The sequence below is a fragment of the Anastrepha obliqua genome, chromosome 3 (genome assembly GCF_027943255.1).
Source record: "Anastrepha obliqua isolate idAnaObli1 chromosome 3, idAnaObli1_1.0, whole genome shotgun sequence".
Classification (NCBI taxonomy): Eukaryota; Metazoa; Arthropoda; class Insecta; order Diptera; family Tephritidae; genus Anastrepha; species Anastrepha obliqua.
This window is the reverse complement of record NC_072894.1, coordinates 46,186,661-46,203,298: the sequence shown is the minus strand read 5'-3', so window position 1 is coordinate 46,203,298 and position 16,638 is coordinate 46,186,661.

Here is a 16,638-nt window from a genome sequence, read left to right as displayed (position 1 = left end):
CTGCTAGAATAAATGATGCCATTAGAGTGGAAACGTTTTTTAATAAAAGTCTTTTGTAAATCCAAAACACTTTTTAAATAAAATGAATTATTTTAGCTTCCGCTCTGTTGAAAGGAATGCTGCATCCGTTATTAGGCCTCAGCATTGTGTGCTCCAAGTAAGCATGCCATATGATAAGAATTAGAGAGTCTTTCAGGATGCTGCCAATCCCGCAGAAATTTTTTTCGGTACGAAATTTATCGTACTCATAATTGCAAAAGATTCCCCCAGCATCGACATTTTGTTTTGCGTACTGAAACTATCATCCCCTAGTAGACTATTTTTTCGATGCTCTCTGAATGTCGTCTGCGTGCTGACCGCTTATTTCAAAATTGTTATATTTTGTTTTAAATATTCCCGATCTTTCTCGTGATTTACCTTTATCGGGTAGACAATCTGAAACGCTCGCTTCTCGATTTAAACAATGGAATTTAGTTGACGACGACTTCAGATGAATGATGATGATCGAATTTCTTACAGAGAAGTATTCAAAACTGATGAAGAGAATGACAAATGTACCGTATCATACTAAACTCCAAAGGGCCGTTTCCATTGTATTTTTCATGTTTGGAACCAGTTCCGATGTGTACTGCACCGTAGGTCTCCATAAAAGTATAATTTCACTGTCGCACAGTGTTATTTGACTATAGTTTTTAAACTAAAAAAAGTGTTTTGAAAAGTTCTAATTTAGCTTAGGTTTAAATTAGAAAACTTAAAAAATATTGTTTAAGAATATTTTTAGATGCATTTAATTTTATTTAAAAAGGGGTTTCTAAATACGTTTCACCAGAATTTTTTTAATATAAAATAAAATTAACCTTTAGGAAATACATTTAAAAAATTTAAGATTCAGCATATACTAGAAAATCGCCAAATAAGTTTTACTAGAATTTTTTTTATTCCGATAATAATAACTTGAATTAACAACAGAACAAAATAATTTAAACAAAATTTAATTCAGCTTGTTCCAAAATGATAGAAACAGTTTTTTATAATAGCGTCTGCGCTTCGGCAGACAATGGCAAGCCTCCGAGTGTATTTCTACCATGAAAAAGTCCTTGTAAAAACCATTTGCTGTTCGGAATCAGTTTAAAACTGTAGGAACAACCTCTAGACGCACACCACAAATAGAAGGGGTAGCTCGGCCAAATACATAACATATAATACATAAAGGTCGGAAAATCTAACCCTAGAAAAATTAACAAAATACCTTTATTTCCCTTTTGGACTAGTAAGTCTAAAAAGAGGTTAAAAATAATTTCCAAATATGAAATTAAAAAACTAAAATGCTTTATAGGAAATTTTTTAAAGTTTACAATATTTTTTACAAATATAATAGTACCTCAGAATTTGTTGATATAATTCATATTTCTAATAAGATTTTGAGGAGAAGCTCGTCCACATACCTAACATAACGCGCCAATTATTTCTTTGTATTTCTAGGCTAGAAAATCTAGCCCTAGTTTTTAAAAGTATTTTTTCATATACACAAATTATTTAAAAAAAAGTTCGATAGTCCTAGTCCTAGCTAAAGCCTTTCGTAATGTAAAGGGTGGTTAAGTTTCAAGGGCCGGTATTGATTTTGAATAAAATATAATTTTTTTAAGAAATTATTGTCATTTCTTCTTATTATGATAATATTGGTATGACTCAATTACGTATAGAATAAAATATCGGCCGAATGGCCGCCCCGGCCACATGATCTTATCGGCCAATTGACATCGCCGCGACGTGAGATTATTCGGCCATCAAATTTTTCGCTGAAAAGAGCCATTGTTTCGTTAGCTGTGTGACAACTGGCACCGTCCTACTGAAACCACATATCGTCCACATTCTTATCTTCCAATTCGGGCCATAAAAAGTTCATTATCATTTCACGATAGCGAACACTATTCACAGTAACTGCCTGACCGGCCTCATTTTGGAAAAAAATACGGCCCAATGATGCCGCCGGCCCATAAACCGCACCAAACAGTCACTCTTTGTGGGTGCATTGGTTTTCCGGCAATCGCTCTTGGATTATCATTCGCCCAAATGCGGCAATTCTGCTTATTGACGAATGCACTGAGGTGAAAATGTGTGTCATCACTGAAGATGATTTTCCTCGAAAATTGGTCATTCACTGTTGCCATTTCCTGCCACCACTCTGACCATTGACGACGCTTGAAATGGTCAAGAGGCTTTAGTTCTTGAGTCAATTGCACCTTGTAAGCGTGTCTTGCAAGTCTTTATGCATAATGTTCATCAACGACGAGCGTGAGAGGTGCAATTGTTGGGCACGACGACGAGTTGAGGTGGACGGCTCTTCAAACCGCACTATCGCGAACAGCAGCGATGTTTTCTGCAGAACGAGCTGTACGAGCGTGCACTGGTGTTTTCACATCTCGTACAGACCCGGTTTGCTCAAACTTTTGCACAATTTTTCCGATTGTACGCACATTTGGACTATTAAATTGACCGAAAAAATCACGAAGTGCGCGATAAGCATTTTGATTTGAACGCCCGTTTTCATAATAAGCCTGAATAACTTTAACGCGTTGCTCAATTGTGTATCTGTCCATGGTTCAAATTGAGTTAGTCTGAAATTGTCAAATGAAATGCAGACGTTTAGGTGTGGTTCACATTCAATATCGGCCCTTGAAATTTAAACACCCTTCATTATAATTAATCATAATTACATTTCTAATTAACAAACAAATAAAACAAAAATTAAAACAAATTTTATTAGCATAAAAGCAAAATTAGCATAGTTACATATTTAGCTTGCTTCTGGACTAGAAAATCTATTAAGTAGAATATAATAAATCTTATAGGTACAAGTAATTAAAAAAATAAAAATATTTTAACTTACTTCAGACTAGAAAATTTAACAAAATATGTCTAAAAAAATTGTTTAAAAAGAATTTCCATATACAAAATTAATTAGGAAATTTTTTTAAAGTGGCTTAAAATATTTTCTACAAATAGTATTCCAGAATTTTTTGATATAATATGTCTATTTTGCTAATAGCTTTTCAAATACCTCTTTAAAAAATTTGTAACTACTTAAAAAAAAAACATTTCAACTAGGTAAAATATTTGTTTACCTTTTTCCTATATACAATGCGGAAAAAAACTTCATTCTTAATAAAATTAAAGTTCAAACTGAAGGCAGTTTTCCCTTCAATAAAAAAATTGGTGTCTCTGCTTTTTTATGCTTAAGTAAGATGTCGCATATTATTCGGAAGTCTAGAACGATCTCGCAAGCTCAACAACATCGCTTACGGAGATTGGGGTAAGCAGTGCGCTAGCCTCTAGTGGGAGACATAAAATACCTATTCTTAAGCCAATACCATTTTTCCAAGGCTAAACTGTGACTCACAGTTGCAGATAGAGTACCCAAAGCAATGACGGCGTTGCACTCCTGCTGAAGGCAAGATTTGTAGAATTGGTCAAAAATGGGGCATGGAACTTAGAATAATACATTGGTTCAATACAACGGTAGTTAGGTCTATTCTCTCCTGTGGGATTGCAGTGTGGTGGGACGTCATTGAGAAGGGTGTAAATATTAAGATGTACAAGATTCAAAGACTTGCACCTGTTCTTACAACCGGTGCGATGTCAAGCACGTCATCGAAAGCGGCTAAACGATAAGCCTCCTAATAAAAAAGATATGGTAGATAGATATAGATTGAAAAGAGGAAAAATTTAAGAAAAACTCAAGGCAAGAGAATCAGTAGAAAGTGCAATTGTAAAATTTTTCAGATTTGCTGCAGGCCTTGAATATTTTTCTAGCAACCTGTAATTCGTGGAAATGTTTAGTAGTTTAAAATTTAAAGTTAGTTTGGGAAATATTTCTATTTTTAGTTATATAGATGGGAGCAACTGGATTGTGCAACTAATAGAAATTAACTCTCGCATAGGGAATAAATCAATGCACTGCTAAGTCGAAGAATTAAAAAAAAATTTTAAATATAAATATGAATTTATGTTTAGTTAATGTTGCCGTTGTAAAAATCAAGTCATTTTAGGTATCTGGAAAAAATGTAAGTTTAATATAAGTAAAATCCGAACAAGTCTTGAAAATAGGAAAATTGAAAGTGTTTTTGAAGGCCGATAGCAACTAGCAGTGCCTTAATTGTGTAATGAAGTCGTTTATAATTGTTTCTCACGCAAATAAATAAATAAAAGCAATTAGTAATAAATAAATAATATAAAAAAAATAAAGAAGGAAAATAATGAAATGAATGAAAATGTTTAACAATTTTAAAACGCCTTTATGCCCTTTTGAAAATATCGAAAATCTTATTTTCGTGTCAAGCTATTTTCAATAGAAACTTTTTTTCTAATTATGAAACCGTATTTGTCTGACAGGTCTCATCGTCTAATTTATGCATTTCAAGTTAATTAATCAATTTTTTCACCGCTGACATACATCATTAGTTAATTAAAGCAGTGTGCGTGTAACTAGAGAAGTGTTAGTATTATTAATATGAGGCAACAATGAAGAACTTTGTTTTTAATTAACTGTAATTAGTACAACGATGTAACTCACCACAAGCCTTTGCAAGCGTGCGCTCTTGTTTACAAAATAGAAACATAGAATTTTTTTGTAATATGTAGAAAACAATTTAAGAGTATCAAAATTAAATACAGGGTTGGCCATATTAAACTGACCCATTGAGTAACCCTATAACTTTTTACTGTAATTTGAAATCTAAGGTTTACGTCAACAAGCCAAAGACACTAGGCGCACTTAAGGCCAATATCCGACGGGAAATAGCCGCCATATAGGCCGAGACGCTGGCCAAAACTATGGAAAACGCCGAAAAACGGGCACATTACGCTATACGAGCTAAGGGCGACCACTTGCGCGATATCATATTCAAAAAGTGATGTAAACGAATCTCCTTGAACTAAATTAAATGTTTTTCACAATGAAACACAAAAAAATGTTTCTTTTTCCATATTTTTTTAATAATCACATGGGTCAGTTTAAGATGGCCAACCCTGTACATATCCAAATACGTGCTAAGGGCGACCACTTGCGCGATATCATGTTCAAAAAGTGATGTAAACGAATCTCCTTGAACTAAATTAAATGTTTTTCACAATGAAACACAAAAAAATGTTTCTTTTTCCATATTTTTTTAATAATCACATGGGTCAGTTTAAGATGGCCAACCCTGTACATAAGTGCAAGTATACTATGTGTGGCTCCGGTAAACAAAAACAAAGGATTATCCACAAAACGTGCTACATCTCGCAATCAGGCGTAAACAAAAACAAAATAATCCCCAAATGAACTTCCGAGCCCAACAAGTGTTTCCCCAACTTCATTTCAAATCCCTGCCACGCTGTTGGAGTCTTTCGCGCGGCTTGAAAGTACCTTCGTATCTTTGTACACTTGAAATTCTATGCGTTTATTTGCGTACCGTGTGTATATGCGACTAAGTACACCGCGTGCGTGCGTGTCACATTTTGTTGTTTCGCGATATTCATCTAATTGCTTGTTTGACTTTTGCACTCAATTGCTGTGGCAGGCAGTCAATGTTTATCATATCCATCAAAGAACTCTTCTTCCTACTCAGCTCTTTTATTTGGTGTTAATGTATTTGTGTGTCTCGCGTTTTTGTTTTTAACTCCTGGTGCATTTTTGTAATGGGAGTGGCATTTGTCAAAGGAAAGAGTGAAGCAAGTCAAATGGGAAAACTTTTATTTATTTCTATGCGGTACAGAGTACAGCTTTTCCAACTTTTCAAATGTTTTATATCTTTTGTTAATTTATCTCATATTGTCACATAAATAACTCAAAAAACGTTTGGCTAAAGTAATCAGTGCCTCGAGCGGTGGCAGTGCGAGACCTACATAAAAAATAATTCATACAAATATTTTCCTACAATTAAACAAGTAATACAGTTTTTAGAATATATTAAGTATTGTTTCTAATGTTTTTAACATATTTTCTAATACTTATATAGTTATATATATATATAATTAATCCTTACGACCTTTTTGTTGGGTATTTTGGCCGAGCGTCTCCTCCTACTTGTAGTACGAGTTTTTATGGTTTTCTGTGCCGTCACCGAATGGCACATGGCTTTTTATAAATATCTTTTGCAGGGCAGTCGGCGATTTGCTATTACTTGCCTAGAGGCGACACTAACCCATTCCCCTACGGGGGAAGGCTATACTGCTACACCACCGTGATCAAAGGGTTTCCGATGCAAGTTTACTCATCAAAAGTGATATTATTGCTTTCAAAGTATTACCCAGAAACTGCAACGCACTCATGTCTGCGTTTCATTCAGCTTTCGAAACATTTTTGGAACTCTATTCTCGGCGTAGCGTTCAGAATTGCCTTCGATTTTTCCAATATTTCCTTTCGGCTGTTAAAACGTGCTCTCCGTAGTGGTTTTTAGACTCGATCATTGAATGGTATTCGTTTCATTCTTGGTCAAAAATTCGCGGATAGCACTGTGGTACGGATAATTTAGGAATTCATTTACAAAATCCACAAGCTATTGTATTTTCCCACTAATCCTCTTTTTTTAGCCAATTGTGTAAAGTAATATAAATGTCTCATAACGTCCAAACCATAGCACTGATTAACTGTTTGATCTTCTGTCAAAATTTCGTGTTAATCCATAAAAACCGTGAGCATCGTTTTTTTTTTTTTTGACTAAAAACGACGTGGTTTTTTTGGTCTTAAGGCATGCGGAACTCTCCACTCATTCGCTTTATATCTCGTTGCATGCCGTACTAATAAATCCATGTATCGCTTCCAGTAATGATGCGTTGGATGAATGTTAGGTCGAATTCAGCCTTGGCAGTTTTGTCTTTGGCCATGTCACCGCGCCTTCTTTTTGCTTGAAATGCGGATCCTTTGGAACCAATTTTGTAACAACACGGCGCAAACCCAAATCGTAACTACAATGTTCTGAATGTATCCATAAGCAATATTCATGTCCTCTACCAGCTCTCTGATGGTAATTAAATAATTTGCGGTTAGTGATCAATTTATTTCTCATTTTGTTGATGTTTTCTTCAGTCTTTGATGTCGACTGCTAGGTCATCCTCGCTGTACTCACGATCTCTTCCGAAGCATTCAAGCAACTCGTAAACGGCAGTCTGCTTTAGAGTATCGTTTCCAAATAGTTTTGCAACATTTCTAAGTTTTGCGCATCATTGAATCCATTTTTAATGCAAAATTAAATACAAACTCGTTGTAATATGTACAACATTTTTAATACACTTTTATTACAACATTTAACACAAATTCAAATACTTTATAAGATTGTAAATAACACGTATAAAGGTAGATTTACTCAAAATGGTGTAATTTTAACAAATGTTAAGCATTGGTCATACAAATTCGATAGAAATGTTAATCCCTGATGTGGGAACCTAACAGAAGAAAAAAAGGACTCAAATCAGTTGACTTAGAGCGTCATCTGGCGGTTGTTCCTGGAACTTTTTGACGAAGGTAATATGTAACAATTGAATGAAAAATAATATTGGTTTAAATTTCTTTAAGTAAATATATTTTAATAAATTTTAAAATCTGTGCTTGTATAATTTTGTTTAAAGGGAATTAGGTGTAATTTTAGACAAGTTTTCTTATCAATTCAGTTTCCAGAAGAGCTTAAACTTTTTTCTATAAGAAAGTATTAACCTTTGAAACATGCAGTTGGGGACTAAAATGCAAATATTTACTTATATGTGTACATGTACACAATATAAATATGTTCTCGAATGAGTCTATGAACAAATCATGAAATTTTCGTAATTTTATTTTGTGAGTTTAAAGTCGATTTAACAATAAAATCACAAATTAAATTATTGCTACAATTTATTTGATTTATTTCTTTGCCGATATTATTTGTCTCATTTAAAGGAAGTCATCTTCAGAAACTCTTGGATGTGCTTGGTCAGCATACACCCACAGTGGAAAATTTTTTGCCAAAAAATGAAAATAGAGTTCCAATGATTATGAAATATTGTGTGCAACAAAATAGGTTAGTTAAGAAAAATTCCAATAGTTGAAACCAATCACTCCCCAGGGATACTTCTCTACATGTAGTAAAAATTGCTAAACACATTTTTTAATTTAAGCGTAAAAAGTAAGATAAAAAAAGGTGTTTTATAAAGGGCATTAAACATAGCGACACTAATAAAAAAACACAAAAAAAGTACTTTTCTGCAATTAAAACTAAGAAAGAAAGAAAAATGTGATATTTGGGTTAACATCCGATGTTGTTTTAGGGCTGTATTGAAGTTTTTAAAAAGGGGCTTGGCGCGGTGACAATGATATAATAATTAACCACTTGGCGCTCGGGTTGTTTGCACAAAAATGTAACCAAAAACAATAGGTTTTATAATTTTGTTTTTAAAAAGTTTATATTGTTTAAAAATCAAAAATAACAAAGGACAAGCAACGATTGGCAAGCTGTATGCGCTCAACTAGTGGTTAAAGATTTTTTTCAGGCGCCTGCTTTACACCATTTAAATATAAATTCAATTGACTGTGTTTTTTTTGTTTATATATTTTTATATTGTATTATTTTTTGTTCTGATTTCGTTACACAGTCCATTCGTCTAAATCAATTGGTAATAAATTGTTCATATATCATCTTTAATAAAAACATTCTACGCCTAAAAGCTTGCAACATACTTTAGTATAAATTTGCATTAAAAATTGCATGTCCTCTGCCCGAGAATGTCAGTGATATCTGATAAATGGTGAATTTCTAACAAAAATCGCAAGAAAAGCTTACGCTCTTTTTTCAAGGAAAATACAAATACCATAATTTATGAACAATAAATTTTTCTTCAAAGTGTTAAGAAAAGGCTATATTTTAATAGAAATACTGTAAAAGTTTTTGTTATATAAATATCTCAAATTTAATTTTCGCTTTACAATTTTTTGGTAATTTTACTCGAAATTAAGTAGGACAATATATTACTTTATGGGGGAAAAATTGTGGATTTTATTTTACAACTAATCATTAAAGTTCTCGAATTCAATGGTAAATAATTGACTTTTGACTTGAGCTTACAAAAAAAAGACATATTTGGAGCCCATTAAATTAGTCCAAAGCCAAGTTTTGTTAACTTAATTGCCTTCGTAAAAGCATTTGTGCATTCAAGGAATTTATTCATGTAAAGTTGCTAACAGATTATAAACATATGTATGTGTGCGTAAATACCTAAAACGTATGTGTGAAATGCAGCTAAAAGCTTGGAATTAAAATATATTGTAAATATTTTCATATTTATCGTGAAAAGCTAAGAACTATAATGTCAATTAATAAGATACAGGTTGCATGAAACTAAAATATTTTTTTTTCTGACAGAGATTGTGGGAATAAAATTTTTTGAGAAATAAAATAAATATTTGTGTTATATTCAATCTAACTCTGTTTCATTCATGTATACAATTAGGGTTTAATTGTATAAAATGAGGGCTTACACCCTCTTTGTTTGTTTGGCCGAGCTTCTCCTTCTATTTGTGGTGTGATGGTGTTCCACAAATGGACAGACCAAAAGGCTTAAGACGACTCCGAATGGGAGATATTTTTTATGAAGAGTTTTTTGATGACAGAAGTAGAAATAGGTACAATCGGAGGTTTGCCATTGCCTATCAAGGGACGACCACTATTGGAAAAAATAATTTTTTATGCACGGAGATTCGAACCTATGCACTTGCGAATGGTAGTCTTAAGCCTACCCATTCGGCAACGGCCCTAGTGTTTTTCAGACCGCAGTTACTATGAATCTTCTGGGCAGTTACAAGGGGCGCAAAATTAATTACTTTGTTTTTGAATTACTTTTTTAACAAATAAAAAAAACTACTTTTGAATGATGGATAACTTTACTTTGACCTTTGTGCGCTTTATGGCTATACTGTTGGTATACTGCAGCTGCCTAGTTCAAAAGTGTCAAATATGATTGACGTAGGACGCTATTTATAAATGTTCCAAAAGGGTGATTCATTTTGCGCCACCTGATATATATGTTTTAAACTTCGTGAGATGGGTAATAAAAGCAAAAAATAAATCCCTTAAGTTCTAGGTTATTGTGTCATAAACGGAAATTGTAAGGCAGATGACCCAGCAACGCTCGTACCTTGCAGAGATGATTCTGAACTCTCAATTTGTTAGCTAACGAGTTTACTGCCACCTGGGTGAGGTAGAGTGTTAAGTGTCTGAAGTGCATATAAAACGATTGGAGAATGATAGTAGGTAATAAAGCAAAGCAAAAATCGTTCGCGTTTTTTTTTTGTGTAACAGAAATGCAAAAGCAAGTTCTAGACATCCTTTTAGGCATATTCACTTTAGTGATATTTGTGCTTGGTTTGAAGTTTCAGCACCAGAGGAATTCATCAAATTTATTAAATTTCAAGAATATGTGAAAATCTTTCCTGACACAGATTTATTAGTTTCCAGAATAAACTTTTTCATCCTCGTAGCGATTTGGCAATATTTCCCAGATATTCACAATTTTTCCATCATTACCGGCTGATTCCTGGAGATCAAAGAAGCGTATTCTTAACACTCAAATATTTGTTTTATGCATGTATGTATGTACGTAAGCAACAGGAATTCTCAATTAAAATTTTTGCTTTTATTAATTCTTCACTTCATCATTTAATATGTTTTTCATAATTTTTTTGTTGCGTTAAGCAGCATGCAAAATCAGCTTATGCAATAAATTTTAATGGTATGCAGTCACAAAATCATAAAATCATCGCATGATGGAACGAAGCAATAATGAAAAGCTGTACATAGTTAAACACATAAAAATTCAAAGCATAAACAGAGAACAGTGTGTGTTTGGAAATTTTGGTATTGCATAATCATTTTTACTTTTGCCAGAAGTATACAAGCTTTTTACGTACTTTTCTATGTAATTTAAAGTATCAGCAAGCAAATTAACATTTAATGAATTTATGCATGTACGCTATGGTATATGTTGCTTCCATTAAATCTTAATGCAAAGCCAAGGGGCATTTTTCCATATCTTATTTTGACATGTTTTGCCAGCGGCGGCGGATTTTTCTTTTTAGAACTTTCTTCAATTATGAGTGGCGCCTTTTCCCAATTTTGAAATTTAAAAGTAGGCATCTAATACAAACTTACGCGTGATTCTAAAGACTTCAGTAGGTGTTAATTTGATATTCTGTTGCGAATATTCAAACTGTAAGTATCCGCATCATTAGGCGGTCCAACAATGCTTATTATGTTTAAGCTGTTGCTGTTTTCAAAGCCTGTTCACATTTCCATCGTAGATATAATCAATCATTCAACTGTCGGCATGTGCGCTCATGGAATTTGCTTTTATTATTGTTATGTGTGTAGTAAAGGGTATTTAAAATTATGACTGTTCATTTGTACTGTTCAATTTTTCCCAAGACTAACACTTAATTCAACACTTATTTTGCAATTAAACTTTAAAAATATTAGGTGAAGTAAAAAGTTTTGCAGATTTTCCTTTTCTGTTAGATGCCTGTACGATTTCTATTTCTCTGTATGATTTTGCTGTATCGTTGGTGTGATTGAAAGTACTCTATCCTCTATTCGGGTTAAACATTAACATCAACCGTCAGCGACTGTCCAGTTTAAAGCAGCAGGTGGGTTAGGCGAGACATACCCGAGTCATTCTCATTCCTCTCCAGGAGCTTCAATAAGAGTTTTTGTGTCACCTTCACCGCATAGAGCAGATCTGGCCGCAAACGAGTAACACCTTTGTAAGCATTATTTAAAGTTTAGTTGATGGCACAATACTAGCTTCAAAAGAGGTGTGTGAAAGTGATATAGGCAAGATCTATTATATATTAAATAAGACGAGGGTTTCATCAGACGCTGATTTTCATACCTGCGTGTTCTTATGCAATAGAGTATTATAATTTTGTTTACATATTATAAACGGCACAGACAATTTTATAATCCACACAACACACACATAGGTCCGACAGCGATAGATATAAATATCATGATAGCATCACAGTTCGGTGTGAACCATTGCTTCTTTTACAATTCGCCTCCACGTCACTCGATCTTCAGTTTTTCTTTCCAATGTCAATATCTCTTTCTCGGCCGGCTTCGAAGCTTCAGGTTTCCGGAAAGTAGTCTCAACCTCATCAGTTTTGTATGCGCGAAGTTAGACTTATTTGCAACTTCTGTCCTGCCTTGTAAGGCAATTGACGTATTTTTCTGCGCACTCAGCATATCTCCGAGGTACTTAAATTTATTGTTTTTTTTTCAAAGCTATAGCTGCCAATTTGTAAAATACGCATTGCATTGCATGAGGTTCTATCGAAATATTCGGTTTTTTTGTCGTTGACAGCAAGTCCTACCATTCTAGCAAATGATTCTAGGCGCGTAAATGTTTTTTGAGAGCTCGTTTGTTTCTAGTTACAATTACGATGCCATGCGCATGGGCATAAATTTGTAAAAAATTAAATTGTAAAAAATAATAATAGATATAAATATATTTCAATGAAACTTGGTGGCGTCCGTCTGAGGTTACAAGCTATAACTCTTTTCATCTATTAGTTGATTTAATTCCAAAATGAAAAGACAGCTCAAACTGTCTTACTTACTTACTAAAACTGCTTTCAAAATGGAAGTAAGTTATCTAATTAAAGGTAATATATTTGATTTGATTCGGATTTTGCTAACCCCGTTAATTTCAACAGCAAAATAAAGCAAAAAAGTGCTCAGAGCTTAATACTTAAATTAATAAAAACCTTGAAAGTTCATTTTGTGTGGGACCAAAAGTTACGTCAAAAGGTAGAGCAGTTTTTGTAATTATCGCCTTTGACGTTTTTGAGACCAATAAAGTGGCAACAATGTGGACTTACATTTTTGATGCATTTCTAATTCACTTTTTATTTCTTTCTTTTTTCCATTTTGTTCATCAGTTTCTATTGGAATGTTAAATATCTTTTGGTATACAGTATGAACTCAAACCGTTTCTTCACACGAGCTGTACTAGTGTATTTTAGATACAATAGATACTCGTGGGAGAACTGCCACACAATAAAACGGAAAATTTAGGTCAAGACGTCTTACCTGAACCACGTACTAGGTGGTTCTTATATTGGCTATATAGTTTCTCATTAGGATTATTCTAAAGAATATGTAAGAAGTGTTGTTAAAAAAAATAATAAAATCTAGGTCGAGTAGTCTGTAGATACTATTTAACTCCATAAGAGCCCTCGTAATAGGAACACAATTATAGTAGTTTGGTTTGACTGTTTGGACGTTAAATGGATAGTAAAATCGTTAAGTTTTGTGAGAAACATTGAAACCAATCTGTTCAAGAATTTCGACACAATTAACATAACCACAAATAACATCAAAAACAAACATCAAGCGTTGTTGAGTACATCTGTAAAAATGGGACCCTAGAATTATTAGCACGCACCGAACTCTCTAGGGTGGTAATGGATGAGAGAAATGAAGAGGCTGCAGAGCGAATCGAATACAATTTCGATGTATCCTTCCAATTCTATTTGATTGAGAAAAATAAACTGGATTCCAAACTTAAGACGCATATTTGAACTTAGAACGAACTAAAGAGTGATATAACATTTTTGCATATTTATTAAAGGTTATCAAAATTCTTAGTATAGCGGCTTCGAAATGCTAAATTATTGTAGTATAAGCTGCCGACAATATCTGGATATCAAATGTCACACGTACATCGGAAAATTCTTTGAGTTTAGACAGAATAACATTTGATAAAGTATAAGAGGAATGAATAACATTCACAGTTTTTGAAAATATAACATGAAAACATTTTTTTATATTAAGTGAAAGCTTATTTTGGACACTTCAAGAGACAAAGTTTTAAATCTTGCTGTACTAATGAAAGTTACTTTACTAAACAGTTTTAGATCATCAGTATTATGGTAAAAACTTGCAGTGGTTAAAACAAGGACTGCTCGTCATTAATAAAAGGGGAAAATAGACAGGGTGCCACCTGTGGGACATTCTAAGAGGCTGCAAAAGTGTAGCATTTTGTGTTTTAAATTCGTACAAACGATTTTCTTATGGAACGATTTTTTTTCTCAAAGTTGAATGGAAACCTAAGCATTGAATATCCTCAATAGGATATTGTGCGAAACAGTCTGAAAAGCTTTTAAAAAGTCTGTGCATATAGTGTCGACTTGACAACTACTCTTACGGACAGAGATGCAGTATAGTGAAAATACCTCAAGATTGAGCTCCATTTCAGAGCCTAAAGAGTTAAAGTCCGTTTTTCTTTTGAAGTATTGTGTATTTTCTACATATAACAAATGCAAACGTTTTTTTCATTGCTGGTTGCATAACTACCGAAATTTGGTAAAAAATTTAAACTTGTCTGTAATAAATTTTTGAATGTCTTTGATAACGACGAATATACCTACAGTCGAATAGCAATATTCTACAATTTAATGACTACAAAGCGTAAAGCGCGATATAATGGACATTGCAACCTACCGGCTCAACTTGGCGTATACTCAACATTTAATTGGTTATTAATTAAGCTAATTTGACGGCCGAATTCTACTTGCTGCTCAACACAGTGTAAAGCATTCACATGACGCGTAAAATGCGCACAATAATTACGCTTCAGTTATAAGAAGAAACCAACACAGTCGGCGAGTCTGTAATTAAATGTTAATTGCTTTGAAGGCGAAGCCCCATTTACAGCCGACAATAGTGAATGACCTCAATGCGTTAAAAAATGGAAAAACGGAAAAAGTGGTAGCCAAAAATTCAGAGAATCCTTTGACCAAAATTTAACGGTATCATTTCCAATGCCTTTTTCAGAAAGTACTAAGATATACGCGAAAAAAAAAATAAATTTGTATTTAAAGGTTGAGTGAATAGTTTTTAGTGAATGCCGGCTCTGCTATTTATTTTTCGAGTTACAGCAAAAATTGTTAAAAATGATGGCAGCAGCTTATGTTGCTGCTTTTTTGCATGTTTTCAATGTTGATCGTTTGCGTACATGTGCTAGTAGCCTATAGCCAAATCCACACTTTTTTTTGGCAGTTAGTTAACTTTGGAGCGATTAGTTGCAATTAGTGTTGCATGCGTGATTCTACAGTACTAGCTAAATTGGTTATTATTGTTGTTCAGAGCTGTGATTTTCAACGCATTACATCTTTAAAGCGCACAAACAAATGGTGTATAGGCACAAACAAGTACTCATACATAAACGCATATCTATTTATGTAAGGCAAGTAGTCATGCGAACAGGGAGGAAAGCAACCCATCAATTTCTTTTCGCCGCACCACAAAAGTATGAGCACATGTGCTTTTATAGCCAAACCGCAATATTGCGAGTTGGTACCCTTTAAAATAATAGCATTAATTTAGTATTCACTCTCGCACTATCTAATTGAACAGAGGGTGGAAAATTAGTTGGCTGGGCCCTTTTGGGATTAATTGATATAATTGAGCAAATCAAGTGGAACTGTCCAAAGTTTGCTAGTGCTCTTTGATGAAAATTCGTTAGACTACCAGAAATGTACGCTGAGTCATATAATTAGAAAGTGTATCGTAGCTCAGGCTCAACTCTATGAGTCAAATATGTGGTTGGCATGCATAAAAATTACTTAAGTGGATGCTAAGTATTTGCTTATCAGATTTCAAAACTTGCCTTTAAGATCAAGCTCAGTTAGCGATCAGCATCTTTTGGTAAGTTAGGCATCTTTTGTGCATGTAATATGCATCCTTTTATGAGAAAATGCAGCTGAAACTAAAGCTAATAGTCTCGCAGTGCTAAAAAAATATGAACAAAAATATTTCGAAATTCAGTCAGCTTAAAATGTAAGTGGAAAAGTACATAAATTTAGAGTGAGATCAAAGATTGTTTCGTTATTTTATAACACAATTTATTGATAGAGGATAGTATTGACTTCCTGATCGTAAAATGTGGGCCCGATGCATCAAAAGTAGTAGAATTAACTGGAAATCGGTCCGACTTGTCAGAAAATTAGCAGACTGCAAATATTGGCTAAAGCACAAATACGAGCATTGAACGGTGAATTTATAAAAATGGAGTATAAAAATCATCTGCAAATTACGAAATCTGATATAGATGAATAAAATAAATAATTGACACCTACACTTTTGTTTGGCATTTGACCGAGAGCTTCTCCTCCTATTTGTGTCTTTATGTTGTTCCACAAATAGAGGGGCCTAGAGTTTTAAGCCGACTCAGAAAGCCGATTTCAGAAAGAAATGGAACTTTTTTTTTAAAGTTTCAACTCTACAGGAGTATATACTATTAAACTTTAGTTCAATAAATCGCAAATTTCGAGTGGCCAAAAATTGCTTTGATTTTTAATAATTTTATCTCCGTTTGCTGACGGTGTTGGCTGTTTTTTCCATACGAGACTAGCAGCAATAGAAAAAAAGCAAAAATGAACGCATTATTAAAGTGAATTTTGTAATACATATTTACCCAAAACTCAAAGAGCTGTAAAACTGCGTAGTCGATTTTTTTATGTTAATTAAACTTTTGATGTAAATTTCTTGAATATTTTTATTCCCTCATTTGTAGTTGAATGTTTTCATAAAAAATTATTAAAATTTTATACGAAAATATGTCAATAAGTCC